The sequence below is a fragment of the Phalangium opilio genome, unplaced genomic scaffold, assembly GCF_054372755.1.
Source record: "Phalangium opilio isolate 3A_F unplaced genomic scaffold, DU_Popi_V2 ptg000360l_1, whole genome shotgun sequence".
NCBI classification, from domain to species: Eukaryota; Metazoa; Arthropoda; class Arachnida; order Opiliones; family Phalangiidae; genus Phalangium; species Phalangium opilio.
Genome location: NW_028324230.1, coordinates 2,912,022 through 2,924,475, shown reverse-complemented (window position 1 = coordinate 2,924,475; position 12,454 = coordinate 2,912,022). Strand labels below are relative to the sequence as shown.

Genomic DNA, 12,454 nt, shown 5'->3' with positions numbered 1-12,454 from the left:
AGTGCTATTTAATAATTCGTATTTAAATTAAGTGAGACAAATTAACCTTCATCTTTTTAAAACAATAACAAAAAGAAAATATGTTTGCTTTTTTCATATCTATTGGAATTTAAAAGAGGAAAAAAAGTGAAAAAGCCAACGGCACGCAGTGTTCCTAAGTGGTCTCCCTCCCAAGTACTGACTGCGCTCGACGCTGCTTAACTTCGGTTATCGGACGAGAACCGGTGTTTTCAGCGTGATATGGCCGTTGCCGAGAGTGCTATTTAATAATTCGAATTTAATTAACCTTCATCTTTATAAATCAATAAGAAAGAGAAGATATGTTTGCTTTTTTCATATCTCATGGAATTTAAAAGAGGAAATAAAAGTGAAAAAGCCAACGGCACGCAAAGTTTCCAAGTACTGACTGCGCTCGACGCTGCTTAACTTCGGTGATCGGACGAGAACCGGTGTTTTCAGCGTGATATGGCCGTTGCCGAGAGTGCTATTTAATAATTCGAATTTAAATTAAGTGAGACAAATTAACCTTCATCTTTTTAAAACAATAACAAAAAGAAAATATATTTGCTTTTTTCATATCTATTGGAATTTAAAAGAGGAAAAAAAAGTGAAAAAGCCAACGGCACGCAGTGTTCCTAAGTGGTCTCCCTCCCAAGTACTGACTGCGCTCGACGCTGCTTAACTTCGGTGATCGGACGAGTACCGGTGTTTTCAGCGTGATATGGCCGTTGCCGAGAGTGCTATTTAATAATTCGAATTTAAATTAAGTGAGACAAATTAACCTTCATCTTTTTAAAACAATAACAAAAAGAAAATATGTTGGCTTTTTTCATATCTATTGGAATTTAAAAGAGGAAAAAACCGTGAAAAAGCCAACAGCGCGCAGTGTTCCTAAGTGGTCTCCCTCCCAAGTACTGACTGCGCTCGACGCTGCTTAACTTCGGTGATCCGACGAGAACCGGTGTTTTCAGCGTGATATGGCCGTTGCCGAGAGTGCTAGATAATAATTCGAATTTAAATTAAGTGAGACAAATTGACCTTCATCTTTTTAAAACAATAACAAAAAGAAAATATGTTTGCTTTTTTCATATCTATAGGAATTGAAAAGAGGAAAAAAAAGTGAAAAAGCCAACGGCACGCAGTGTTCCTAAGTGGTCTCCCTCCCAAGTACTGACTGCGCTCGACGCTGCTTAACTTCGGTTATCGGACGAGAACCGGTGTTTTCAGCGTGATATGGCCGTTGCCGAGAGTGCTATTTAATAATTCGAATTTAATTAACCTTCATCTTTATAAATCAATAAGAAAGAGAAGATATGTTTGCTTTTTTCATATCTCATGGAATTTAAAAGAGGAAATAAAAGTGAAAAAGCCAACGGCACGCAAAGTTTCCAAGTACTGACTGCGCTCGACGCTGCTTAACTTCGGTGATCGGACGAGAACCGGTGTTTTCAGCGTGATATGGCCGTTGCCGAGAGTGCTATTTAATAATTCGAATTTAAATTAAGTGAGACAAATTAACCTTCATCTTTTTAAAACAATAACAAAAAGAAAATATGTTTGCTTTTTTCATATCTATTGGAATTTAAAAGAGGAAAAAAAAGTGAAAAAGCCAACGGCACGCAGTGTTCCTAAGTGGTCTCCCTCCCAAGTACTGACTGCGCTCGACGCTGCTTAACTTTGGTGATCGGACGAGAACCGGTGTTTTCAGCGTGATATGGCCGTTGCCGAGAGTGCTATTTAATAATTCGAATTTAAATTAAGTGAGACAAATTAACCTTCATCTTTTTAAAACAATAACAAAAAGAAAATATGTTTGCTTTTTTCATATCTATTGGAATTTAAAAGAGGAAAAAAAAGTGAAAAAGCCAACGGCTCGCAGTGTTCCTAAGTGGTCTCCCTCCCAAGTACTGACTGCGCTCGACGCTTATTAACTTCGGTGATCCGACGAGAACCGGTGTTTTCAGCGTGATATGGCCGTTGCTAAGAGTGCTAGATAATAATTCGAATTTAAATTAAGTGAGACAAATTGACCTTCATCTTTTTAAAACAATAACAAAAAGAAAAAATGTTTGCTTTTTTCATATCTATAGGAATTTAAAAGAGGAAAAAAAAGTGAAAAAGCCAACGGCACGCAGTGTTCCTAAGTGGTCTCCCTCCCAAGTACTGACTGCGCTCGACGCTGCTTAACTTCGGTTATCGGACGAGAACCGGTGTTTTCAGCGTGATATGGCCGTTGCCGAGAGTGCTATTTAATAATTCGAATTTAATTAACCTTCATCTTTATAAATCAATAAGAAAGAGAAGATATGTTTGCTTTTTTCATATCTCATGGAATTTAAAAGAGGAAATAAAAGTGAAAAAGCCAACGGCACGCAAAGTTTCCAAGTACTGACTGCGCTCGACGCTGCTTAACTTCGGTGATCGGACGAGAACCGGTGTTTTCAGCGTGATATGGCCGTTGCCGAGAGTGCTATTTAATAATTCGAATTTAAATTAAGTGAGACAAATTAACCTTCATCTTTTTAAAACAATAACAAAAAGAAAATATGTTTGCTTTTTTCATATCTATTGGAATTTAAAAGAGGAAAAAAAAGTGAAAAAGCCAACGGCACGCAGTGTTCCTAAGTGGTCTCCCTCCCAAGTACTGACTGCGCTCGACGCTGATTAACTTCGGTGATCCGACGAGAACCGGTGTTTTCAGCGTGATATGGCCGTTGCCAAGAGTGCTAGATAATAATTCGAATTTAAATTAAGTGAGACAAATTGACCTTCATCTTTTTAAAACAATAACAAAAAGAAAAAATGTTTGCTTTTTTCATATCTATAGGAATTTAAAAGAGGAAAAAAAAGTGAAAAAGCCAACGGCACGCAGTGTTCCTAAGTGGTCTCCCTCCCAAGTACTGATTGCGCTCGACGCTGCTTAACTTCGGTTATCGGACGAGAACCGGTGTTTTCAGCGTGATATGGCCGTTGCCGAGAGTGCTATTTAATAATTCGAATTTAATTAACCTTCATCTTTATAAATCAATAAGAAAGAGAAGATATGTTTGCTTTTTTCATATCTCATGGAATTTAAAAGAGGAAATAAAAGTGAAAAAGCCAACGGCACGCAAAGTTTCCAAGTACTGACTGCGCTCGACGCTGCTTAACTTCAGTGATCGGACGAGAACCGGTGTTTTCAGCGTGATATGGCCGTTGCCGAGAGTGCTATTTAATAATTCGAATTTAAATTAAGTGAGACAAATTAACCTTCATCTTTTTAAAACAATAACAAAAAGAAAATATGTTTGCTTTTTTCATATCTATTGGAATTTAAAAGAGGAAAAAAAAGTGAAAAAGCCAACGGCACGCAGTGTTCCTAAGTGGTCTCCCTCCCAAGTACTGACTGCGCTCGACGCTGCTTAACTTCGGTGATCCGACGAGAACCGGTGTTTTCAGCGTGATATGGCCGTTGCCAAGAGTGCTAGATAATAATTCGAATTTAAATTAAGTGAGACAAATTGACCTTCATCTTTCTAAAACCATAACAAAAAGAAAATATGTTTGCTTTTTTCATATCTATCGGATTTTAAATGAGGAAAAAAAAGTGAAAAAGGCAACGGCACGCAGTGTTCCTAAGTGGTCTCCCTCCCAAGTACTGACTGCGCTCGACGCTGCTTAACTTTGGTGATCGGACGAGAACCGGTGTTTTCAGCGTGATATGGCCGTTGCCGAGAGTGCTATTTAATAATTCGAATTTAAATTAAGTGAGACAAATTAACCTTCATCTTTTTAAAACAATAACAAAAAGAAAATATGTTTGCTTTCTTCATATCTATTGGAATTTAAAAGAGGAAAAAAAAGTGAAAAAGCCAACGGCACGCAGTGTTCCTAAGTGGTCTCCCTCCCAAGTACTGACTGCGCTCGACGCTGCTTAACTTCGGTGATCGGACGAGAACCGGTGTTTTCAGCGTGATATGGCCGTTGCCGAGAGTGCTATTTAATAATTCGAATTTAAATTAAGTGAGACAAATTAACCAGCATCTTTTTAAAACAATAACAAAAAGAAAATATGTTTGCTTTTTTCATATCTATTGGAATTTAAAAGAGGAAAAAAAAGTGAAAAAGCCAACGGCACGCAGTGTTCCTAAGTGGTCTCCCTCCCAAGTACTGACTGCGCTCGACGCTTATTAACTTCGGTGATCCGACGAGAACCGGTGTTTTCAGCGTGATATGGCCGTTGCCAAGAGTGCTAGATAATAATTCGAATTTAAATTAAGTGAGACAAATTGACCTTCATCTTTTTAAAACAATAACAAAAAGAAAAAATGTTTGCTTTTTTCATATCTATAGGAATTTAAAAGAGGAAAAAAAAGTGAAAAAGCCAACGGCACGCAGTGTTCCTAAGTGGTCTCCCTCCCAAGTACTGACTGCGCTCGACGCTGCTTAACTTCGGTTATCGGACGAGAACCGGTGTTTTCAGCGTGATATGGCCGTTGCCGAGAGTGCTATTTAATAATTCGAATTTAATTAACCTTCATCTTTATAAATCAATAAGAAAGAGAAGATATGTTTGCTTTTTTCATATCTCATGGAATTTAAAAGAGGAAATAAAAGTGAAAAAGCCAACGGCACGCAAAGTTTCCAAGTACTGACTGCGCTCGACGCTGCTTAACTTCAGTGATCGGACGAGAACCGGTGTTTTCAGCGTGATATGGCCGTTGCCGAGAGTGCTATTTAATAATTCGAATTTAAATTAAGTGAGACAAATTAACCTTCATCTTTTTAAAACAATAACAAAAAGAAAATATGTTTGCTTTTTTCATATCTATTGGAATTTAAAAGAGAAAAAAAAAGTGAAAAAGCCAACGGCACGCAGTGTTCCTAAGTGGTCTCCCTCCCAAGTACTGACTGCGCTCGACGCTGCTTAACTTCGGTGATCCGACGAGAACCGGTGTTTTCAGCGTGATATGGCCGTTGCCAAGAGTGCTAGATAATAATTCGAATTTAAATTAAGTGAGACAAATTGACCTTCATCTTTCTAAAACCATAACAAAAAGAAAATATGTTTGCTTTTTTCATATCTATCGGATTTTAAATGAGGAAAAAAAAGTGAAAAAGGCAACGGCACGCAGTGTTCCTAAGTGGTCTCCCTCCCAAGTACTGACTGCGCTCGACGCTGCTTAACTTTGGTGATCGGACGAGAACCGGTGTTTTCAGCGTGATATGGCCGTTGCCGAGAGTGCTATTTAATAATTCGAATTTAAATTAAGTGAGACAAATTAACCTTCATCTTTTTAAAACAATAACAAAAAGAAAATATGTTTGCTTTCTTCATATCTATTGGAATTTAAAAGAGGAAAAAAAAGTGAAAAAGCCAACGGCACGCAGTGTTCCTAAGTGGTCTCCCTCCCAAGTACTGACTGCGCTCGACGCTGCTTAACTTCGGTGATCCGACGAGAACCGGTGTTTTCAGCGTGATATGGCCGTTGCCAAGAGTGCTAGATAATAATTCGAATTTAATTAACCTTCATCTTTATAAATCAATAAGAAAGAGAAGATATGTTTGCTTTTTTCATATCTCATGGAATTTAAAAAAGGAAATAAAAGTGAAAAAGCCAACGGCACGCAAAGTTTCCAAGTACTGACTGCGCTCGACGCTGCTTAACTTCGGTGATCGGACGAGAACCGGTGTTTTCAGCGTGATATGGCCGTTGCCGAGAGTGCTATTTAATAATTCGAATTTAAATTAAGTGAGACAAATTAACCTTCATCTTTTTAAAACAATAACAAAAAGAAAATATGTTTGCTTTTTTCATATCTATTGGAATTTAAAAGAGGAAAAAAAAGTGAAAAAGCCAACGGCACGCAGTGTTCCTAAGTGGTCTCCCTCCCAAGTACTGACTGCGCTCGACGCTGCTTAACTTTGGTGATCGGACGAGAACCGGTGTTTTCAGCGTGATATGGCCGTTGCCGAGAGTGCTATTTAATAATTCGAATTTAAATTAAGTGAGACAAATTAACCTTCATCTTTTTAAAACAATAACAAAAAGAAAATATGTTTGCTTTTTTCATATCTATTGGAATTTAAAAGAGGAAAAAAAAGTGAAAAAGCCAACGGCACGCAGTGTTCCTAAGTGGTCTCCCTCCCAAGTACTGACTGCGCTCGACGCTTATTAACTTCGGTGATCCGACGAGAACCGGTGTTTTCAGCGTGATATGGCCGTTGCTAAGAGTGCTAGATAATAATTCGAATTTAAATTAAGTGAGACAAATTGACCTTCATCTTTTTAAAACAATAACAAAAAGAAAAAATGTTTGCTTTTTTCATATCTATAGGAATTTAAAAGAGGAAAAAAAAGTGAAAAAGCCAACGGCACGCAGTGTTCCTAAGTGGTCTCCCTCCCAAGTACTGACTGCGCTCGACGCTGCTTAACTTCGGTTATCGGACGAGAACCGGTGTTTTCAGCGTGATATGGCCGTTGCCGAGAGTGCTATTTAATAATTCGAATTTAATTAACCTTCATCTTTATAAATCAATAAGAAAGATATGTTTGCTTTTTTCATATCTCATGGAATTTAAAAGAGGAAATAAAAGTGAAAAAGCCAACGGCACACAAAGTTTCCAAGTACTGACTGCGCTCGACGCTGCTTAACTTCGGTGATCGGACGAGAACCGGTGTTTTCAGCGTGATATGGCCGTTGCCGAGAGTGCTATTTAATAATTCGAATTTAAATTAAGTGAGACAAATTAACCTTCATCTTTTTAAAACAATAACAAAAAGAAAATATGTTTGCTTTTTTCATATCTATTGGAATTTAAAAGAGGAAAAAAAAGTGAAAAAGCCAACGGCACGCAGTGTTCCTAAGTGGTCTCCCTCCCAAGTACTGACTGCGCTCGACGCTTATTAACTTCGGTGATCCGACGAGAACCGGTGTTTTCAGCGTGATATGGCCGTTGCCAAGAGTGCTAGATAATAATTCGAATTTAAATTAAGTGAGACAAATTGACCTTCATCTTTTTAAAACAATAACAAAAAGAAAAAATGTTTGCTTTTTTCATATCTATAGGAATTTAAAAGAGGAAAAAAAAGTGAAAAAGCCAACGGCACGCAGTGTTCCTAAGTGGTCTCCCTCCCAAGTACTGACTGCGCTCGACGCTGCTTAACTTCGGTTATCGGACGAGAACCGGTGTTTTCAGCGTGATATGGCCGTTGCCGAGAGTGCTATTTAATAATTCGAATTTAATTAACCTTCATCTTTATAAATCAATAAGAAAGAGAAGATATGTTTGCTTTTTTCATATCTCATGGAATTTAAAAGAGGAAATAAAAGTGAAAAAGCCAACGGCACGCAAAGTTTTCAAGTACTGACTGCGCTCGACGCTGCTTAACTTCGGTGATCGGACGAGAACCGGTGTTTTCAGCGTGATATGGCCGTTGCCGAGAGTGCTATTTAATAATTCGAATTTAAATTAAGTGAGACAAATTAACCTTCATCTTTTTAAAACAATAACAAAAAGAAAATATGTTTGCTTTTTTCATATCTATTGGAATTTAAAAGAGGAAAAAAAAGTGAAAAAGCCAACGGCACGCAGTGTTCCTAAGTGGTCTCCCTCCCAAGTACTGACTGCGCTCGACGCTGCTTAACTTCGGTGATCGGACGAGAACCAGTGTTTTCAGCGTGATATGGCCGTTGCCAAGAGTGCTAGATAATAATTCGAATTTAAATTAAGTGAGACAAATTGACCTTCATCTTTCTAAAACAATAACAAAAAGAAAATATGTTTGCTTTCTTCATATCTATTGGAATTTAAAAGAGGAAAAAAAAGTGAAAAAGCCAACGGCACGCAGTGTTCCTAAGTGGTCTCCCTCCCAAGTACTGACTGCGCTCGACGCTGCTTAACTTCGGTGATCCGACGAGAACCGGTGTTTTCAGCGTGATATGGCCGTTGCCAAGAGTGCTAGATAATAATTCGAATTTAATTAACCTTCATCTTTATAAATCAATAAGAAAGAGAAGATATGTTTGCTTTTTTCATATCTCATGGAATTTAAAAAAGGAAATAAAAGTGAAAAAGCCAACGGCACGCAAAGTTTCCAAGTACTGACTGCGCTCGACGCTGCTTAACTTCGGTGATCGGACGAGAACCGGTGTTTTCAGCGTGATATGGCCGTTGCCGAGAGTGCTATTTAATAATTCGAATTTAAATTAAGTGAGACAAATTAACCTTCATCTTTTTAAAACAATAACAAAAAGAAAATATGTTTGCTTTTTTCATATCTATTGGAATTTAAAAGAGGAAAAAAAAGTGAAAAAGCCAACGGCACGCAGTGTTCCTAAGTGGTCTCCCTCCCAAGTACTGACTGCGCTCGACGCTGCTTAACTTTGGTGATCGGACGAGAACCGGTGTTTTCAGCGTGATATGGCCGTTGCCGAGAGTGCTATTTAATAATTCGAATTTAAATTAAGTGAGACAAATTAACCTTCATCTTTTTAAAACAATAACAAAAAGAAAATATGTTTGCTTTTTTCATATCTATTGGAATTTAAAAGAGGAAAAAAAAGTGAAAAAGCCAACGGCACGCAGTGTTCCTAAGTGGTCTCCCTCCCAAGTACTGACTGCGCTCGACGCTTATTAACTTCGGTGATCCGACGAGAACCGGTGTTTTCAGCGTGATATGGCCGTTGCTAAGAGTGCTAGATAATAATTCGAATTTAAATTAAGTGAGACAAATTGACCTTCATCTTTTTAAAACAATAACAAAAAGAAAAAATGTTTGCTTTTTTCATATCTATAGGAATTTAAAAGAGGAAAAAAAAGTGAAAAAGCCAACGGCACGCAGTGTTCCTAAGTGGTCTCCCTCCCAAGTACTGACTGCGCTCGACGCTGCTTAACTTCGGTTATCGGACGAGAACCGGTGTTTTCAGCGTGATATGGCCGTTGCCGAGAGTGCTATTTAATAATTCGAATTTAATTAACCTTCATCTTTATAAATCAATAAGAAAGATATGTTTGCTTTTTTCATATCTCATGGAATTTAAAAGAGGAAATAAAAGTGAAAAAGCCAACGGCACGCAAAGTTTCCAAGTACTGACTGCGCTCGACGCTGCTTAACTTCGGTGATCGGACGAGAACCGGTGTTTTCAGCGTGATATGGCCGTTGCCGAGAGTGCTATTTAATAATTCGAATTTAAATTAAGTGAGACAAATTAACCTTCATCTTTTTAAAACAATAACAAAAATAAAATATGTTTGCTTTTTTCATATCTATTGGAATTTAAAAGAGGAAAAAAAAGTGAAAAAGCCAACGGCACGCAGTGTTCCTAAGTGGTCTCCCTCCCAAGTACTGACTGCGCTCGACGCTTATTAACTTCGGTGATCCGACGAGAACCGGTGTTTTCAGCGTGATATGGCCGTTGCCAAGAGTGCTAGATAATAATTCGAATTTAAATTAAGTGAGACAAATTGACCTTCATCTTTTTAAAACAATAACAAAAAGAAAAAATGTTTGCTTTTTTCATATCTATAGGAATTTAAAAGAGGAAAAAAAAGTGAAAAAGCCAACGGCACGCAGTGTTCCTAAGTGGTCTCCCTCCCAAGTACTGACTGCGCTCGACGCTGCTTAACTTCGGTTATCGGACGAGAACCGGTGTTTTCAGCGTGATATGGCCGTTGCCGAGAGTGCTATTTAATAATTCGAATTTAATTAACCTTCATCTTTATAAATCAATAAGAAAGAGAAGATATGTTTGCTTTTTTCATATCTCATGGAATTTAAAAGAGGAAATAAAAGTGAAAAAGCCAACGGCACGCAAAGTTTTCAAGTACTGACTGCGCTCGACGCTGCTTAACTTCGGTGATCGGACGAGAACCGGTGTTTTCAGCGTGATATGGCCGTTGCCGAGAGTGCTATTTAATAATTCGAATTTAAATTAAGTGAGACAAATTAACCTTCATCTTTTTAAAAGAATAACAAAAAGAAAATATGTTTGCTTTTTTCATATCTATTGGAATTTAAAAGAGGAAAAAAAAGTGAAAAAGCCAACGGCACGCAGTGTTCCTAAGTGGTCTCCCTCCCAAGTACTGACTGCGCTCGACGCTGCTTAACTTCGGTGATCGGACGAGAACCAGTGTTTTCAGCGTGATATGGCCGTTGCCAAGAGTGCTAGATAATAATTCGAATTTAAATTAAGTGAGACAAATTGACCTTCATCTTTCTAAAACAATAACAAAAAGAAAATATGTTTGCTTTCTTCATATCTATTGGAATTTAAAAGAGGAAAAAAAAGTGAAAAAGCCAACGGCACGCAGTGTTCCTAAGTGGTCTCCCTCCCAAGTACTGACTGCGCTCGACGCTGCTTAACTTCGGTGATCCGACGAGAACCGGTGTTTTCAGCGTGATATGGCCGTTGCCAAGAGTGCTAGATAATAATTCGAATTTAATTAACCTTCATCTTTATAAATCAATAAGAAAGAGAAGATATGTTTGCTTTTTTCATATCTCATGGAATTTAAAAAAGGAAATAAAAGTGAAAAAGCCAACGGCACGCAAAGTTTCCAAGTACTGACTGCGCTCGACGCTGCTTAACTTCGGTGATCGGACGAGAACCGGTGTTTTCAGCGTGATATGGCCGTTGCCGAGAGTGCTATTTAATAATTCGAATTTAAATTAAGTGAGACAAATTAACCTTCATCTTTTTAAAACAATAACAAAAAGAAAATATGTTTGCTTTTTTCATATCTATTGGAATTTAAAAGAGGAAAAAAAAGTGAAAAAGCCAACGGCACGCAGTGTTCCTAAGTGGTCTCCCTCCCAAGTACTGACTGCGCTCGACGCTGCTTAACTTTGGTGATCGGACGAGAACCGGTGTTTTCAGCGTGATATGGCCGTTGCCGAGAGTGCTATTTAATAATACGAATTTAAATTAAGTGAGAAAAATTAACCTTCATCTTTTTAAAACAATAACAAAAAGAAAATATGTTTGCTTTTTTCATATCTATTGGAATTTAAAAGAGGAAAAAAAAGTGAAAAAGCCAACGGCACGCAGTGTTCCTAAGTGGTCTCCCTCCCAAGTACTGACTGCGCTCGACGCTTATTAACTTCGGTGATCCGACGAGAACCGGTGTTTTCAGCGTGATATGGCCGTTGCTAAGAGTGCTAGATAATAATTCGAATTTAAATTAAGTGAGACAAATTGACCTTCATCTTTTTAAAACAATAACAAAAAGAAAAAATGTTTGCTTTTTTCATATCTATAGGAATTTAAAAGAGGAAAAAAAAGTGAAAAAGCCAACGGCACGCAGTGTTCCTAAGTGGTCTCCCTCCCAAGTACTGACTGCGCTCGACGCTGCTTAACTTCGGTTATCGGACGAGAACCGGTGTTTTCAGCGTGATATGGCCGTTGCCGAGAGTGCTATTTAATAATTCGAATTTAATTAACCTTCATCTTTATAAATCAATAAGAAAGAGAAGATATGTTTGCTTTTTTCATATCTCATGGAATTTAAAAGAGGAAATAAAAGTGAAAAAGCCAACGGCACGCAAAGTTTCCAAGTACTGACTGCGCTCGACGCTGCTTAACTTCGGTGATCGGACGAGAACCGGTGTTTTCAGCGTGATATGGCCGTTGCCGAGAGTGCTATTTAATAATTCGAATTTAAATTAAGTGAGACAAATTAACCTTCATCTTTTTAAAACAATAACAAAAAGAAAATATGTTTGCTTTTTTCATATCTATTGGAATTTAAAAGAGGAAAAAAAAGTGAAAAAGCCAACGGCACGCAGTGTTCCTAAGTGGTCTCCCTCCCAAGTACTGACTGCGCTCGACGCTTATTAACTTCGGTGATCCGACGAGAACCGGTGTTTTCAGCGTGATATGGCCGTTGCCAAGAGTGCTAGATAATAATTCGAATTTAAATTAAGTGAGACAAATTGACCTTCATCTTTTTAAAACAATAACAAAAAGAAAAAATGTTTGCTTTTTTCATATCTATAGGAATTTAAAAGAGGAAAAAAAAGTGAAAAAGCCAACGGCACGCAGTGTTCCTAAGTGGTCTCCCTCCCAAGTACTGACTGCGCTCGACGCTGCTTAACTTCGGTTATCGGACGAGAACCGGTGTTTTCAGCGTGATATGGCCGTTGCCGAGAGTGCTATTTAATAATTCGAATTTAAATTAAGTGAGACAAATTAACCTTCATCTTTTTAAAACAATAACAAAAAGAAAATATGTTTGCTTTTTTCATATCTATTGGAATTTAAAAGAGGAAAAAAAAGTGAAAAAGCCAACGGCACGCAAAGTTTCCAAGTACTGACTGCGCTCGACGCTGCTTAACTTCGGTGATCGGACGAGAACCGGTGTTTTCAGCGTGATATGGCCGTTGCCGAGAGTGCTATTTAATAATTCGAATTTAAATTAAGTGAGACAAATTAACCTTCATCTTTTTAAAACAATAACAAAAAGAAAATATGT

At 37.9% G+C, this 12,454-nt stretch overlaps 25 non-coding genes and 25 pseudogenes across 25 annotated transcripts; all 50 read right to left on the bottom strand.

Annotated features, from left to right (window-relative positions):
* Positions 1-133: 133 nt before the first annotated feature.
* Positions 134-252, bottom strand: LOC149599684 (5S ribosomal RNA). Its single transcript, XR_016378491.1, has one exon. It is a non-coding gene; the product is annotated as a 5S ribosomal RNA (ribosomal RNA).
* A 122-nt stretch (positions 253-374) lies between these two features.
* On the bottom strand, positions 375-477 carry LOC149599683 (5S ribosomal RNA; annotated as a pseudogene).
* A 137-nt stretch (positions 478-614) lies between these two features.
* On the bottom strand, positions 615-733 carry LOC149599682 (5S ribosomal RNA). The gene has a single exon (XR_016377912.1). It is a non-coding gene; the product is annotated as a 5S ribosomal RNA (ribosomal RNA).
* Positions 734-870: 137 nt separating this feature from the next.
* On the bottom strand, positions 871-989 carry LOC149599681 (5S ribosomal RNA; annotated as a pseudogene).
* A 137-nt stretch (positions 990-1,126) lies between these two features.
* LOC149599680 (5S ribosomal RNA) lies at positions 1,127-1,245 on the bottom strand. The gene has a single exon (XR_016378490.1). It is a non-coding gene; the product is annotated as a 5S ribosomal RNA (ribosomal RNA).
* Positions 1,246-1,367: 122 nt separating this feature from the next.
* LOC149599679 (5S ribosomal RNA) lies at positions 1,368-1,470 on the bottom strand (annotated as a pseudogene).
* Positions 1,471-1,607: 137 nt separating this feature from the next.
* LOC149599678 (5S ribosomal RNA) lies at positions 1,608-1,726 on the bottom strand. Its single transcript, XR_016378289.1, has one exon. It is a non-coding gene; the product is annotated as a 5S ribosomal RNA (ribosomal RNA).
* Positions 1,727-1,863: 137 nt separating this feature from the next.
* Positions 1,864-1,982, bottom strand: LOC149599677 (5S ribosomal RNA; annotated as a pseudogene).
* A 137-nt stretch (positions 1,983-2,119) lies between these two features.
* On the bottom strand, positions 2,120-2,238 carry LOC149599676 (5S ribosomal RNA). The gene has a single exon (XR_016378489.1). It is a non-coding gene; the product is annotated as a 5S ribosomal RNA (ribosomal RNA).
* A 122-nt stretch (positions 2,239-2,360) lies between these two features.
* Positions 2,361-2,463, bottom strand: LOC149599675 (5S ribosomal RNA; annotated as a pseudogene).
* Positions 2,464-2,600: 137 nt separating this feature from the next.
* LOC149599674 (5S ribosomal RNA) lies at positions 2,601-2,719 on the bottom strand (annotated as a pseudogene).
* Positions 2,720-2,856: 137 nt separating this feature from the next.
* Positions 2,857-2,975, bottom strand: LOC149599673 (5S ribosomal RNA; annotated as a pseudogene).
* A 122-nt stretch (positions 2,976-3,097) lies between these two features.
* On the bottom strand, positions 3,098-3,200 carry LOC149599672 (5S ribosomal RNA; annotated as a pseudogene).
* Positions 3,201-3,337: 137 nt separating this feature from the next.
* Positions 3,338-3,456, bottom strand: LOC149599671 (5S ribosomal RNA). Its single transcript, XR_016378095.1, has one exon. It is a non-coding gene; the product is annotated as a 5S ribosomal RNA (ribosomal RNA).
* A 137-nt stretch (positions 3,457-3,593) lies between these two features.
* Positions 3,594-3,712, bottom strand: LOC149599670 (5S ribosomal RNA). Its single transcript, XR_016379051.1, has one exon. It is a non-coding gene; the product is annotated as a 5S ribosomal RNA (ribosomal RNA).
* A 137-nt stretch (positions 3,713-3,849) lies between these two features.
* Positions 3,850-3,968, bottom strand: LOC149599669 (5S ribosomal RNA). The gene has a single exon (XR_016378790.1). It is a non-coding gene; the product is annotated as a 5S ribosomal RNA (ribosomal RNA).
* A 137-nt stretch (positions 3,969-4,105) lies between these two features.
* On the bottom strand, positions 4,106-4,224 carry LOC149599668 (5S ribosomal RNA; annotated as a pseudogene).
* Positions 4,225-4,361: 137 nt separating this feature from the next.
* Positions 4,362-4,480, bottom strand: LOC149599667 (5S ribosomal RNA). The gene has a single exon (XR_016378487.1). It is a non-coding gene; the product is annotated as a 5S ribosomal RNA (ribosomal RNA).
* A 122-nt stretch (positions 4,481-4,602) lies between these two features.
* LOC149599666 (5S ribosomal RNA) lies at positions 4,603-4,705 on the bottom strand (annotated as a pseudogene).
* Positions 4,706-4,842: 137 nt separating this feature from the next.
* Positions 4,843-4,961, bottom strand: LOC149599665 (5S ribosomal RNA). Its single transcript, XR_016378093.1, has one exon. It is a non-coding gene; the product is annotated as a 5S ribosomal RNA (ribosomal RNA).
* A 137-nt stretch (positions 4,962-5,098) lies between these two features.
* LOC149599664 (5S ribosomal RNA) lies at positions 5,099-5,217 on the bottom strand. Its single transcript, XR_016379050.1, has one exon. It is a non-coding gene; the product is annotated as a 5S ribosomal RNA (ribosomal RNA).
* Positions 5,218-5,354: 137 nt separating this feature from the next.
* LOC149599663 (5S ribosomal RNA) lies at positions 5,355-5,473 on the bottom strand. Its single transcript, XR_016378092.1, has one exon. It is a non-coding gene; the product is annotated as a 5S ribosomal RNA (ribosomal RNA).
* Positions 5,474-5,595: 122 nt separating this feature from the next.
* Positions 5,596-5,698, bottom strand: LOC149599662 (5S ribosomal RNA; annotated as a pseudogene).
* A 137-nt stretch (positions 5,699-5,835) lies between these two features.
* On the bottom strand, positions 5,836-5,954 carry LOC149599661 (5S ribosomal RNA). Its single transcript, XR_016378288.1, has one exon. It is a non-coding gene; the product is annotated as a 5S ribosomal RNA (ribosomal RNA).
* Positions 5,955-6,091: 137 nt separating this feature from the next.
* On the bottom strand, positions 6,092-6,210 carry LOC149599660 (5S ribosomal RNA; annotated as a pseudogene).
* Positions 6,211-6,347: 137 nt separating this feature from the next.
* LOC149599659 (5S ribosomal RNA) lies at positions 6,348-6,466 on the bottom strand. The gene has a single exon (XR_016378486.1). It is a non-coding gene; the product is annotated as a 5S ribosomal RNA (ribosomal RNA).
* A 117-nt stretch (positions 6,467-6,583) lies between these two features.
* On the bottom strand, positions 6,584-6,686 carry LOC149599658 (5S ribosomal RNA; annotated as a pseudogene).
* Positions 6,687-6,823: 137 nt separating this feature from the next.
* LOC149599657 (5S ribosomal RNA) lies at positions 6,824-6,942 on the bottom strand (annotated as a pseudogene).
* A 137-nt stretch (positions 6,943-7,079) lies between these two features.
* Positions 7,080-7,198, bottom strand: LOC149599656 (5S ribosomal RNA). The gene has a single exon (XR_016378485.1). It is a non-coding gene; the product is annotated as a 5S ribosomal RNA (ribosomal RNA).
* A 122-nt stretch (positions 7,199-7,320) lies between these two features.
* LOC149599655 (5S ribosomal RNA) lies at positions 7,321-7,423 on the bottom strand (annotated as a pseudogene).
* A 137-nt stretch (positions 7,424-7,560) lies between these two features.
* Positions 7,561-7,679, bottom strand: LOC149599654 (5S ribosomal RNA). The gene has a single exon (XR_016377880.1). It is a non-coding gene; the product is annotated as a 5S ribosomal RNA (ribosomal RNA).
* Positions 7,680-7,816: 137 nt separating this feature from the next.
* Positions 7,817-7,935, bottom strand: LOC149599653 (5S ribosomal RNA). Its single transcript, XR_016378091.1, has one exon. It is a non-coding gene; the product is annotated as a 5S ribosomal RNA (ribosomal RNA).
* Positions 7,936-8,057: 122 nt separating this feature from the next.
* Positions 8,058-8,160, bottom strand: LOC149599652 (5S ribosomal RNA; annotated as a pseudogene).
* A 137-nt stretch (positions 8,161-8,297) lies between these two features.
* Positions 8,298-8,416, bottom strand: LOC149599651 (5S ribosomal RNA). The gene has a single exon (XR_016378287.1). It is a non-coding gene; the product is annotated as a 5S ribosomal RNA (ribosomal RNA).
* A 137-nt stretch (positions 8,417-8,553) lies between these two features.
* LOC149599650 (5S ribosomal RNA) lies at positions 8,554-8,672 on the bottom strand (annotated as a pseudogene).
* Positions 8,673-8,809: 137 nt separating this feature from the next.
* On the bottom strand, positions 8,810-8,928 carry LOC149599649 (5S ribosomal RNA). The gene has a single exon (XR_016378484.1). It is a non-coding gene; the product is annotated as a 5S ribosomal RNA (ribosomal RNA).
* A 117-nt stretch (positions 8,929-9,045) lies between these two features.
* On the bottom strand, positions 9,046-9,148 carry LOC149599648 (5S ribosomal RNA; annotated as a pseudogene).
* A 137-nt stretch (positions 9,149-9,285) lies between these two features.
* Positions 9,286-9,404, bottom strand: LOC149599647 (5S ribosomal RNA; annotated as a pseudogene).
* A 137-nt stretch (positions 9,405-9,541) lies between these two features.
* LOC149599646 (5S ribosomal RNA) lies at positions 9,542-9,660 on the bottom strand. The gene has a single exon (XR_016378483.1). It is a non-coding gene; the product is annotated as a 5S ribosomal RNA (ribosomal RNA).
* A 122-nt stretch (positions 9,661-9,782) lies between these two features.
* LOC149599645 (5S ribosomal RNA) lies at positions 9,783-9,885 on the bottom strand (annotated as a pseudogene).
* Positions 9,886-10,022: 137 nt separating this feature from the next.
* Positions 10,023-10,141, bottom strand: LOC149599644 (5S ribosomal RNA). The gene has a single exon (XR_016377879.1). It is a non-coding gene; the product is annotated as a 5S ribosomal RNA (ribosomal RNA).
* Positions 10,142-10,278: 137 nt separating this feature from the next.
* LOC149599643 (5S ribosomal RNA) lies at positions 10,279-10,397 on the bottom strand. Its single transcript, XR_016378090.1, has one exon. It is a non-coding gene; the product is annotated as a 5S ribosomal RNA (ribosomal RNA).
* Positions 10,398-10,519: 122 nt separating this feature from the next.
* On the bottom strand, positions 10,520-10,622 carry LOC149599642 (5S ribosomal RNA; annotated as a pseudogene).
* A 137-nt stretch (positions 10,623-10,759) lies between these two features.
* On the bottom strand, positions 10,760-10,878 carry LOC149599641 (5S ribosomal RNA). Its single transcript, XR_016378286.1, has one exon. It is a non-coding gene; the product is annotated as a 5S ribosomal RNA (ribosomal RNA).
* A 137-nt stretch (positions 10,879-11,015) lies between these two features.
* On the bottom strand, positions 11,016-11,134 carry LOC149599640 (5S ribosomal RNA; annotated as a pseudogene).
* A 137-nt stretch (positions 11,135-11,271) lies between these two features.
* On the bottom strand, positions 11,272-11,390 carry LOC149599639 (5S ribosomal RNA). The gene has a single exon (XR_016378481.1). It is a non-coding gene; the product is annotated as a 5S ribosomal RNA (ribosomal RNA).
* Positions 11,391-11,512: 122 nt separating this feature from the next.
* LOC149599638 (5S ribosomal RNA) lies at positions 11,513-11,615 on the bottom strand (annotated as a pseudogene).
* A 137-nt stretch (positions 11,616-11,752) lies between these two features.
* LOC149599637 (5S ribosomal RNA) lies at positions 11,753-11,871 on the bottom strand (annotated as a pseudogene).
* Positions 11,872-12,008: 137 nt separating this feature from the next.
* On the bottom strand, positions 12,009-12,127 carry LOC149599636 (5S ribosomal RNA). The gene has a single exon (XR_016378480.1). It is a non-coding gene; the product is annotated as a 5S ribosomal RNA (ribosomal RNA).
* A 137-nt stretch (positions 12,128-12,264) lies between these two features.
* On the bottom strand, positions 12,265-12,367 carry LOC149599635 (5S ribosomal RNA; annotated as a pseudogene).
* Positions 12,368-12,454: the final 87 nt, after the last annotated feature.